General features: G+C 36.7%; 1 long non-coding RNA gene across 1 annotated transcript in view; it reads left to right on the top strand.

The window, feature by feature from the left end:
• LOC142856917 (uncharacterized) overlaps positions 1-12,495 on the top strand; it is a 387,814-nt gene that overhangs the window by 240,501 nt on the left and 134,818 nt on the right. The gene's annotated exons all lie outside the window — the stretch shown is intronic.

Here is a 12,495-nt window from a genome sequence, read left to right as displayed (position 1 = left end):
CATTTCTGTATACTTTTAAGTCCCCAAAAGCTCTTTGTTTTCAAAATATATTTTATGGTTAATAACCCACTGCTTTTGTGCATGGATGAAATTCTTAATTTTCTCTCTTGGAGGAAACTAATGCATTTTAAATAAAGCTTTGTTTTCTTTCCTGAACAGTGTCTATTAAATTTGGAGCTTTTGTTTACTTGTTTGTTTTGATCTTTTTCTTTATACTAAAAGCATGTTTGAATGTCTAATCTTCATTGACTAATTGTTCATACATAAAAGTTGGAAGCTAAAATACGAAATGGAAATACTTCTCATTAGCTAGTACATGTTGATTTTAAATGTGACCCTAGGGAGATCCGGCGCCTCTGCTGAATTTAGTATCATGCACTTTGGATATTTTTGCTACTTTAATTTTTTATTTACTTATTAAAAGATTGTATTATTTTCTTAGGATTGTGTGTGTGTGTGTGTGTGTGTGTGAGAGAGAGAGAGAGAGAGAGAGAGAGAGTCAGAGAGAGAGATTAGTCAGTCTGTCTTTTTAATGTGAGTTTCTTGAGCCTCAGAGGAGATCAGATCTTCCAATATTAGAAACCATACTATTTTCTAAATATTTGTTTTTTAAGAATTTCATATATGTAAACAACAAAATACAACCATACTGCTCCTCACCTCCCCATTTCTATATGTGCATGTTTGTGAGTCCATCCCTGAGGCATAACAATCTGGCAGTGGCCACACTACCAGAGAACGATTCTCTCCCCCACCTGGCGTCTATCCGCTATCAATAGCTCTTCAGTTAAGGACAGGCCCTTGTGAACTCCTCCTTGACTGATCCTGGAATTGTGTCTGGCTTTGCATTGCTCATGTTTGGTGCAGTTAACCACAGTCAATGTGAGTTCGTGAGGTCAGTAGCCATGTCATGTCTAGAAGACAGCTTTTCATGCACTCACCCACATCCTCTGTCTATTCCATTCTTTCTTCATTCTTTTCTATGACCTCGTGCAACCGGGCTGAAGGACGTGTGGGAGTGTAATAAAGATGTCCCATTTGGGGCTCAGTCAACTTAGTCACTTATCCTCAGCACTTGGGTCAGGGAGGAGTCTCTGCATCGCCTTCTGCCCATTGCAAACAGAACTTCAGTGAGGGATCAGAGTTAAGAGCAGCCAAGGTCTGTGGTGTCATTGTAAGGATTAAGAAGGCAATTTGACAACCTGCCCATTTAGCAAAATAACAATAGAAGAGTCCATAATGTGGCCTACGAGCTCTCTAGATGTGAGCTTTGACCAAGTTTACAGTTCCAGGCATGAATTTGTTCTTGTGAAGCAAGACACAAATCCATTTAGGAAGCCATAGTGGTCAAGTCACACCTTGCCTTGCTGATACTGCACCATGAAAAATCTAGTCCTGGGTAAGATCACTGACGTCTCTTCTCCCTCAGAAACTTACATAGCATGTTTGGGAAGCATGAAAGTTCCTAATTTATAAATTACGGCAATTTTAAATTAAAGCATTTAAGAAATGAAACTAAGAAATTCATAAACTCATGTCTTTTCTGTATGATTCTCAAACTTGTAAGCATTAAGATATACATATTATGTATGCACACACACACACACACACAAACCACATACACTTATAAAATGAACTGTGCTATTTGATTGAACAACATCTGTATGGTCAGAGAACTTCACCAACAGACAAAGCTCAGAAAATGGGTTGTATGTGAGGTTTGGGTCAGTTCCCTGGCCCATCTCTGACCTTTTTATGGCTGTTTCTGTTCTCAGAGGAAAAACATTTCCTGAGAAAACTATATTCCAAGGGAAAAATCCAAAGTTTGAGACACAGCGATTATTAACATTCCATCAGGCTGGCTCACCCACATATTTGGCTACACTACATAAACATATATGTGGTGTGTGTGGGTGTGAGCACACACATGCATGTGTGTATTTTCAGATTCTAATGTTATTGGAAGTCAACTGACAAAGGCAAGCTAATCTACAGGCTTAATAGCTAACCCTCATGTTAAAAATCAAGGAATTACTATGACTTAATTTGATAGGAGATACTTGATTTGATGTTAAAATCTAGTAAATAAGACACTAAGTGAAAATCACAAGTTTTCCCTCCCAAATTAGATCAGTCTGATGATCTTCATGTGATTAACAATATTATAGCAGCTAACGTCTGTATATTCTTATGTTTTTAATTTTTACCTAGATATAAAAAATATGACAATATTAAGTTGAAAAGAAAAGTAATTAATTCCATCTGATACTTATTTGTGTCTATACTGAACACAATAAAACATTATTATTATTTGCTTACGTAATTTCTAAATGACTATAAATGGTTCATATGCAAGATACATTATTAAGTTGATGTTTTTAAATATAGCATTTTAATTATTTAATAAATGCAAATTTATTCACCATCACAATAAAATGTATTTATGATGTTTTAAATATCTGTAAAACACAAATAATTCTACACAATAAACTCTATATAAATCCTTCAGGAGAGCCATTCTGTTATTTTAATAGAGGATAACAAAGGTACATATGGGGCATTAAGGAATGCAGGGAAGCTCTACATACAGCTATAATTATGAGAACAATGCAAAATTAAAACATCACATCAACCTCAAAAATGCTAATGTAATTTCTGGAGGAGATGATATTTGGTCTGGACCTCAACAGATCATGAACGACCATAGAAGCCATGAAACAGTGGAAGACAAATGATGTAATGTCATCTACCTATGCTTCTCATTGTATCCCTGGAAAGAAATGTCACAGTGTTTGCTCTGTTCACCTCCGTTCTCCCTCTGCAGAACAAGGGAAAGCAAGAGCAGAAGCCCCGCTAACATGAAGGGACTCCAGAACATGAAAGCCCAGGATAAACTCTTCAGAGGGATCTGAAAGCGCGACCAGGTTGTTTTGTTTGTTCTGCCTCCCAGAGAAGCTTTTGTAGTCCCACCATGAACAGATGTATTAGAGAAAAGGTTAAGTTACATTACAAAGAAAGCCCGTGAACAATCTGTTAAATAAAACAGGATGAGTTCCTCTTTGATGTGGCAGTGTAACTAGTCTGGGCTAGCAGGGGGCATCATCTCCACTGGGTGCTTCAGGGAACCGATATCCCTACCTGGCTCTGCTACTCCGTACATGTTATTAACATCCTTTTGGTCAGATAAGCCACTACTATATCCATCTCCCATGCAATGGAAATACTGGAAAACTCAAGGTGATAGAGAAAAACTTACGTTCTTTCTGATCTAATCAAATGCATGGCCACCCTACATCCAGAAAAGGATAGAAAATTCTTCCCTAGATAGATTCATGCCTGCAGGAAGAAACTGAAACAGATGGAAGGAAACTCCCATTCTGACACAATAAACTTCCATTGTTTAATATGTATAGTTTCTCTGGAGTTAGAAGAAATTTGTCTTCGTACCTATATTACTTAATACATTCTAACTAAAATAATCAATATAGAGAATCCCATGCTGTGATTACAGGATAAAATTCAAAGAAGTCTCTAGAATGACTTGTACGTGAAGCTAACAAAGCTCTCAAAATTAAGTCGTGTGGTTGAAGTTTTTCAGACCCCAAGGAGAAAATATGACTCACACTTTTTATGTGTTTGGGACCATAAAATCTGTGACCCTCATATGTTCTTGACAGCCCTTTGGCATCAGTTTACAGTATGCAAAGATGGGGATTTCAGAAGATAACATAAAGATTATAAGAATCCTGTTTGACATTATAAATTGTACACAACCCAGATAAAACCATGTCTTTGATATATATTATCATTGGTCAGGTCATTTTTGCAGAACTGATTTATGTCACATCTACAGTGTACAGTCTGTTGATCCTTTTGAACATCACATCTATTTTATAAAGAAGCAAAAGATGAATATTGTAAAAGATATATTTATAAAAGTAGCATAAATAAATATTTGTAAAGCTCTTATTAGTTAATGAAATGGGCAAAAGAATTCTGGATTTAGAAAACCCTATTGAGCCGGGCGGTGGTGGTGCACGCCTTTAATCCCAGCACTCGGGAGGCAGAGGCAGGTGGATCTCTGTGAGTTCGAGACCAGCCTGGTCTACAAGAGCTAGTTCCAGGACAGGCTCCAAAACCACAGAGAAACCCTGTCTCAAAAAACCAAAAAAAAAAAAAAAAAGAAAGAAACCCCTGTTGAATTTTAATATTAGTGAGGATTCGAGGGTTCCTGGTAAGGTGTGAATAATCATTGTTTAATAAACAAGTGTATTTAATAAAGTTTCATTTATTCAGTGACTATATAAGGTAATGGGTTCTTAATTTAATATGTTAGACTCATATGGCTTTTGTAACTTTTTATGTATCCCGAAGTCAAATGACTAAAACAACAATACCTTTCCTGAGTATACGAATATAAAAGGAAATGAAGGAACTTCATGCTATATGTCAACAAAGAAGCAAAGAGACAAATGTTTATTTTTATGAATAAGTTTTGCTCTGAAAATGGTTGTTCCGCTGGTTCTACCACCTTGGGCGCCAGAGTGAGCTCTGTAACTCAGAGTATAGAAGATTAATGAGATATGGTCAGGCTGTATTTTATTTATGTATCAATCTCAAACTTACATAAAAACCTCAAAGGCAGAAAGAATCTAAAATTAAATGGGAAAGGAAAAGAGAATGAGTCCAAGAAAAAAAACTCTGTATATATTTTGCTTATCGGGCACAAAATTAGCTGTCAAATCTTTCCTTAATCTTTCAATCTGTTTTAATTACAATCTGAAGCAGGAAATCCAATGTCAATGGTGACTGAGAATTGTCTGGATAGGTGCTGGGAGATGGTAGGGCTGGAAGAACAGATAAGATGTGTATGAGAAAAGGAGTATGCTAATAGGCCATGACAAAAAAAATCCCAAGAAGAAAATATTGTTCTTTTATTAAAAAACATTTTTTTAATTAATTCTTTGGGAATTTCACATCATGAACCCCGGTCCTGATCATTTCCCATTCCCTCCATATCTGCTCCTCATCCCCTTAGTGTTCCTCCACAAAAGAAAATAAAAAATACATTAATTAAAAACAAAAAAAACAAACAACACCAACTACAAAAAAGACCCACTTTGCTCCTCCACTTTTCCTGCCTCCCCAACATCTCTTCTTACGCCCTAGTGGCAGTGTGAGTTCTGGTGTGTCGTGCAGCTTACAATTTCGTCCACTCTGCTTTACTTGCAAATGTTTATTGCAATGAGTTGTTGGTCTGGTTCATGATCTCTGGCTTCTGGAATACCTACCTGATCCTCACTGGACCCTCACTGAAGCTCCTCCCAGATATCCTGCTTCCCGGGCTTTGAGTTGGCCCACCCAACATCTACCCAATCTGTGACCTGCCAGAATACATGAAGGGACTGGTTCTATGGAACCATAAGCAACAGAATCTCCATAAATCGGTGAAAACGGTGTTCGGAAGCCATGCAGTAAAAAGAGAATGCTTCACTCCCTCCCTCTCCACTGGATATTTGGAGAAGTCTTATAAACTTTCAATTCAGATTATCTTTTTTATTTCTCATGTCCATTGCTTAATATACACAAGTGTGTGTAACCCTGTGTTCTGAAGATTGCAAACACAATAGGAATTAATGTGATGGTGATTAAATGGCTAAGTAGCAGGAAATTTGAAATTCTGCTTACCCAAAATATCCTTTTCATAAATCAGATAATGTTGTAATCAGCAGAGATACCAACTTTACATAATTATCAATTGTGTTTGCTTTCAGAAGAGCTTTCCGTTAGAGATTTGCATGATATTTGCATTTGTACCATTGCTCTGTCACTGTGTTCTAATTAATGGGAAATTGGATAGCAACTCAAGATAAGAGGGTCAAAAAGAATGGAAAGGCTCTCTAGCTACTTTTGTGTGGAAGGGATTATTTAGAGGTGGGGATGAGTGGGAAAGGGTAGGCATAGAACAAGCAAACGAATGGAGTGATTAATTGGCTCAAAAACAAAACAGAACACACGCAGCATCTTAAGAACCACCAAATTACTTTCCAACCATTTGCAGATGATTGTATAGACGCTAATTTATTTCCAGCAGATAATTTTTGTATATAAGGAGAATTAGAAAGTCAGCAAGCCCCATTGTTGGTCTATCCATTATTTATTGGAAAGGAAATGAGGAAGGAGAATGGACACAAATTGGAATTGCCTAACTGTTCTGAGAGTACTCTAGAGTGTTGTGATTTTATATGGCCTGAGATGCCCACAAAGACTGGGAGTTGCCTTGCTGTCCTTAGACTTCTGGAATCAAAATAATCACATAAAAATTTCTTTAAATTAAGGTTGTTTCCTTAGAGCAAAGTGAACTTTCATTGTTCCTTGGTTTTTGATAAATAAATAGAAGCAAATATAAATAGATATAAATGTGATTATGTCTAATCACCTGAAAGGGGTTTAGGACAAAATATCAACTTAAAAATCGAGTTACTTAAGGGAAGGGAGCAGAGAAAAATGTATAGCTCAAATAAAAAAATAATAACAATAGTAATAATAATAAAATGGAGTTACTTTTCAAGATCTTTTGATGACCAGTATAGGAATGTCTTTAAAAGAGTTGGTAAATGTTTGCGTCTTGGTGACCCCTTAGGTTCCTGACTAGTGTTATTTTTCTGGGATCATCTTTTTAAACAAAGCATAATTAATCTTACAAGAGAGTCAATGTAAGTTCTGAATTCAAGCATAGTCTTAGCCTCTCCTATGATTTTGATCCATTGGCCAGTATCAAAACGCTCCCTAATTGTCTTTTATGCATGCTCACTGCTCTTGATCTCAGGTTCCCACCGTCAGCTCAGTCTGTGGAAGGTTGAGTATCTTATGGCTCATGGTGTTGGCGAGAGAGAAAACTTCAGATTTGGGATCAAGGAAATTAGAGATCTTTCAGGCACTCAGAGTCCCTGCTAAAGAGTGATATTGAGAATTTGATTCTTACCCCATGTTCCTGAGATTGTACTTGAATGATTATCCAAAACTTCTTACCAAGGAACTCGGCCATTATGCATTTAAAAATTCAAAACCAATTAAATACTAATACGCTGAGGTTCACATCTTTGGAAGAAAACGCCCTTTGTTTGTTATTTGAAAGCTGCCATTCTATTTCGTTACTGTAGCAGTTCCCAGCAGGCATCTTCACCCAGATTTAATTATTAAGCCATAAATGTATCTTTGAAATTTTCTCTTTAAACTGAATGCCTGGGAGTAATTTAGAATTGCTTTTTCCTTCATCTTACATGTCAAATCAGACTTCAGTGAAAATATATACAATCTAACATTTGAGGAAAGTGAACACCCATGGACAGAGAGTAGTATCAGTACGCCATTAAAATGGGTAGTTATGGGAACAGACTAGGTAAAAATGCCCTGAGATCTTTGATAAGAGCTCTCTATATCTAGTAAAAATAAAAGTTTAATGAGGAGAGTCTCCTCATCTGGTTTGCGTATTTCTTCCTGTTTTCTGAATACAACGTGGTGCTTGTTACTTGTGAAGGAGTCCAATCAAAGTTCACGGAGGAAATAGAAGTGTCAGTCCCTAGAACTGTCTTCCACCCCATCATCACATGACTGTTATTATTAACGATGGAAAACGTTCCAGAGTTTCCTACTTGGCATAATGGTCATTGTTCTTTCTCTTGCTATGACAAAGTACCCTGGCGAAAATGTGACTAAAAGGAGAAAGGTTTTGTTTTGGCTGACAGTTCCAGGATAGAGAGTGTATCTGTCTTGTCGGCAGGAACTTGAGGTCATACTGTGTCCACAGTTAGATAGAGAGAGATAGATGGCTCTGTTTAGATAACTTACTCTTTTCTTAAGGGATCAATAATCCTTGTCCACCCACATAGCTGGATCATCCTACCTCATTTTTTTTATTGCCCTGGCAATACTGAAGCGTGCATGAAAAGACTGTATATGGCAGTTTTGTTAAGCTTATCTCTATTTGGTTTCATGACCTAAGTTGATAAGGATAGCTGACCAGGCCTTTCTCAAGAGGGCACCAGATCTCATTACAGATGGTTGGGAGCTACCATGTAGTTGCTGGGAATTGAACTCAGGACCTTTGGAAGAGCAGGCAGTGCTCTTAACTGAGGAGTTATCTCTCCAGCCCAGTTAAACTAGCTAAAATAATCCTCTATAACAAGCTCACAGTCCCATCTCCCTAGAGACACTATAGTTCATCAAGTTGACAGTTGAGATTAACTGTCATTATATATATATATATATATGAATATTTGCATACCTATGTAGTGGGGGGCCCCTTGTTGGTTCCCAGCTGCTCAGCCCCGAAATAATAACACAGAAACTGTATTAATTAAATCACTGCTTGAACCATTAGCTTCAGCTTCTTATTGCCTAACTCTTATATTAATCTAACCCATTTCTATTAATCTGTATATCGCCACATGGCTGTGGTTTACCGGATAAAGTTCTGGTGTCTGTCTCCAGCAGGGATATATGGCTTCTCCCTGACTCCACCTCCTTTCTCCCAGCATTCAGGCTAGTCCTCCCCACCCAGCACTTTCTGTCCTGCTCTGCTATAGGCTCAGAGCAATCCTTTAATAACCAATCAATGGTAATCACACATCATACCTATGTATACATACAATCAGATATTTGTTGTAAAGCTGATATCAATTATAAAATGTGTTGTCAAAGAAATTCATATTTTACATTAAAAAAGAGCCAGTTAAACAAGGCCTTAAGCCATTAAGATTTTTCAGAGTGATGAAAATATTTGTTTACATTCTTTCTGCCTCTTCTTTGGAATTAAGGAAAATAAAAAAGTAAGTGTACCTTCCTGTTGAGAGAGTGAGAGAAAACATCAGAGAATAACGAAAAGATATCTATTTAAAATCTCCTATGTATAGTTTCTACAGGAACTTCAAAGAAATAGCCCCATAAAAGCTAATCTTTTTAAATGTCATGACATTCACAAGATTATTTTGAAATATTGAGTATTTGTTAATATTAAAATGTTCCCGCTTTCTGCTTTTAAAGGAAGCCATTTAAACTAATAAAGATACAATTAACAAGCATAGAGAACATATGCACATATAAAATTACAGGGAAGTGTAAAATGCTCATTACATAAAACAATCATGTTTTCTTAAATAAATGGGGGTTTTCCTACTCTTCTCTCACTATTGTTACTTCATTGCCAAAGTGCATGGGAGTGGTACTCCTGGCAACTACAAATAGAGAATTCCTATTTGATTTTGAAATTTACATTACTGCATGTCCTAAAGAGAACTCATGATTCATGTGCTCTTCTCGTTGTCATTAAGTGACAGAATAATTGAAGCAGAGCGATGAGGTACTTGCACCACAACACAAGGAAGTAGTACTTGACAACACGTACACAGCCCAGCATCCACAAAATGTAAGGAGTGATCTCCCCCGAATAATTTAAATGTCATAAAAGTCACTGGAAGCTGACTGCTTCTCCCCTGTCAAAATTGGGAAAAGGTTTAAAAAATATGAAACTCACCACAATTCAGATATGAACACCAGGCTAAATCATCATTTATTTATTATTCTGTCTTATAAACACATGGAAGCAGAAAACCTCCAGGCTCATGTACAATAAAATATCTCAGCATTAAAACTAAATAATAAAATGTCAAGGATAAAAGACTGATAACCCACCCAGACATCTTGCCTCTATGGTCTAAGAAAAAAAAAAGAAATTTATCTAAACAATAGACAACAAAGCCATAAAACAGCATAGTTCTCTAACTTTACACATACTAAATCAGTGGTTTTCAACCTGTGGGTCATGAACCTTTGGGGGGGGTGTTGATCAACCACTTCACAGGAATTGCATATCAGATATTATAATTAATAACAGTAGCAACACTGTAGCTATGAAATCGCAACAAAAGAATTTTATGGTTGGGGGGTCACCACAACATGAGGGACTGTATTAATGGGTCACAGCATTACAAAGGTTCAGAACTACTGTCCTAGGAGGTGGTGGAGTAAGGTTGGCTTTGCTTTTACAGGATTGAATTGGTGCTTTTAAATCTTTTGTATAGGATCACATCAAGAGAAATAGTCTCTAATAATACTTTTCACTCTTACCATTCAGACACATGAAATTAATCCTCATTTAGTGTTTTCATTTAAAAGCTCTTTCAACTCACAATCGGTGGTATTTAATCTGCATGTGCATCTGAACTCAAAGTTTTAACTTAAGGTCTGTATAGTCTTCTTTTTTCCCCCCTCACAGATGCTCTAATGAGGAATTTCTCTTCCTTCCAATGTAATTTCTCAGGAAAAGTAAAGGAGGTCAGACAATGAGCCTACTCTTCCCCATTTAATCACCACTGCTAAGACAGCATAGAACTGGGTCATTTTACCTACAGCTTCATTACGGCTTGCCTTTGGATATGAGTCCCATGAGCTTAAAACATGTGGTAAATTAATAAATACTAGCCTGGCGAGTTTCAGTGAATGAACTACCTATGTGTTCAAAACATGCACTTGTCTAAGTGATGAAAACTATTAGGTTTCTAAAGTCACACAGCTAGGTGTAGATGCTTATGCCCAAATACCATTAAAAATAATACTGTCTATGGTGCTCTATTTAAAATCATGAAAAAAACCCAACAGCCTTAAAGAAATTATGTAAATCCCCTATCATATATATTAAATCAGGGCAATGATGAGTTCTGGTCTTTCATTGGTCACCCATCTCCAGACAGACCAAAGTATCCTCCTAAAAATAACATGTTACTATGGTGAACAATACCAGAGCCATCCACAAAACTTTGTATGGTTACATTGCCCCTCTTAGAATTTAAACGGGATCTCTGTTCTAGCAGAACGTCCCAAACGTTCAGATAAAACCATTGCCAAGGTGGGCGTGGAGACTCATGCCTGTATCCCAGTGCCGGGGGACCGAGGCCAAACAATCAGGCTTTGGAAGACAGCCTGGACTGTAAAAGAACTTCCCCAGGAACCCAAACAAAACAAAAGAAGAAATCAGAAAACGTCACGTTCCTATAGGCATACAAGAAATTTTCATTTAGAGAAAGGTTTCTTTACCCCTAAACACTAAAATTTGGTTCTTAATAAGGATTAAGAAAATTCTTATATTTGACTAAAATCATTTTTTAAAAAAATGCACCGCCTAATCTGACATGTACTTGTTCTGTTGAGTTCTTTCTCCATATATGTGGAAAATGTGAACTGATGAGGGACACACAGGAGTGGGTACAGCTAATGTCACTGGAAAGAGCAAGCCTTCAGTATACAAGGTAAAATTTAAGTATTTTAAGGCAAAAGAGGAGATGGTATCATATTTCTTTAAAAAAATCGAGCAAATATTTGTTAATAATATTTAACAAGATAACAATATTAAAATCATAATTTAAATATTGCCTGGAAAAAATCCTGTGGTCAACAAATCAAACATAATATCCAGACGCCCTACTGAACATTAGACATCCTTAAACACAATATGTTCAAGAGATTGTTTGACTTATAATATTCTCTGGGCTTATGTGGATATAAAAACATGCATCTGAGGACACAATCATGGTCTTCCAACGCAGGATGCCATATTATGTAAATGAATCATGCACACAGGATTGGTATAGCCCACACAATTGCCAACCTGTGTCTGGGGAGTGCTACTGTACGGATTGGGCAATAAACATTATACACACAGCAAATGAGGCAAAGTAGCTGGGAAACTGTGTGAGGAGGAAAGCGCTGAGGAAGGATTATAAAATATCTTTATGAACATTAACATAAATGAGGAGATACCATTTGCTAGCCTTTATTCTCCTGACAAATTGTCTTCACAGTGCGGCTTCCATTGCATCCTCTCATTTAGGCACACACTGCGCGAGCCATATACCTGTAAAATCTATAGCTTCTTTTGTCAGGGTCGTTGTTGTTATTCGATATATGTCAGGGATGCTCGTCACTGGTAAATTTATAGTGCATACAGTGACGGGCTCTCCTAAACACCGTCTCTTAAAAAAATAAAACAAAAGATAGGCACAAGAAACCCTCTTTCTGGTGTTTGGAGCAGAGAGAAGAGCTTTCTTTGATTTCTATGTCATCTCTGAATCACACCAGTCGTGTTTATTAGAAATTCTTCATGTTATAGATCACTTATTTGGAGATCAGTGTGATCAGGTTTATATTTCTCTGTTATCTGTAACCTTTCCAAAAAAGCAGAAATATTACACTGATAATATTAAAACAAATTTCATATTTGTGCTTTTTTGGTATTTATTATTTGGAATTTTTAAATTTTAGAGCTTAGAAACTATGACCTAGGCTATATTCCCTAATGTTTCTGCTATTTTTTTCTTTGATTTCGGCAGTTTTGGTTTTTTTTCCCTTGTTTCATAAAAACTCCTTTGTTTTTATTTTTCAGAGCATGTGGTCTGATCCCCCCTCTAAGTATGGAGGGGGAAGGGTTAATAGCTATTA

The sequence above is a fragment of the Microtus pennsylvanicus genome, chromosome 9 (assembly GCF_037038515.1).
Source record: "Microtus pennsylvanicus isolate mMicPen1 chromosome 9, mMicPen1.hap1, whole genome shotgun sequence".
Taxonomy (NCBI): Eukaryota; Metazoa; Chordata; class Mammalia; order Rodentia; family Cricetidae; genus Microtus; species Microtus pennsylvanicus.
Note: the sequence above shows the minus strand (reverse complement) of the source record. Positions and strands in the feature narration are given on the sequence as shown.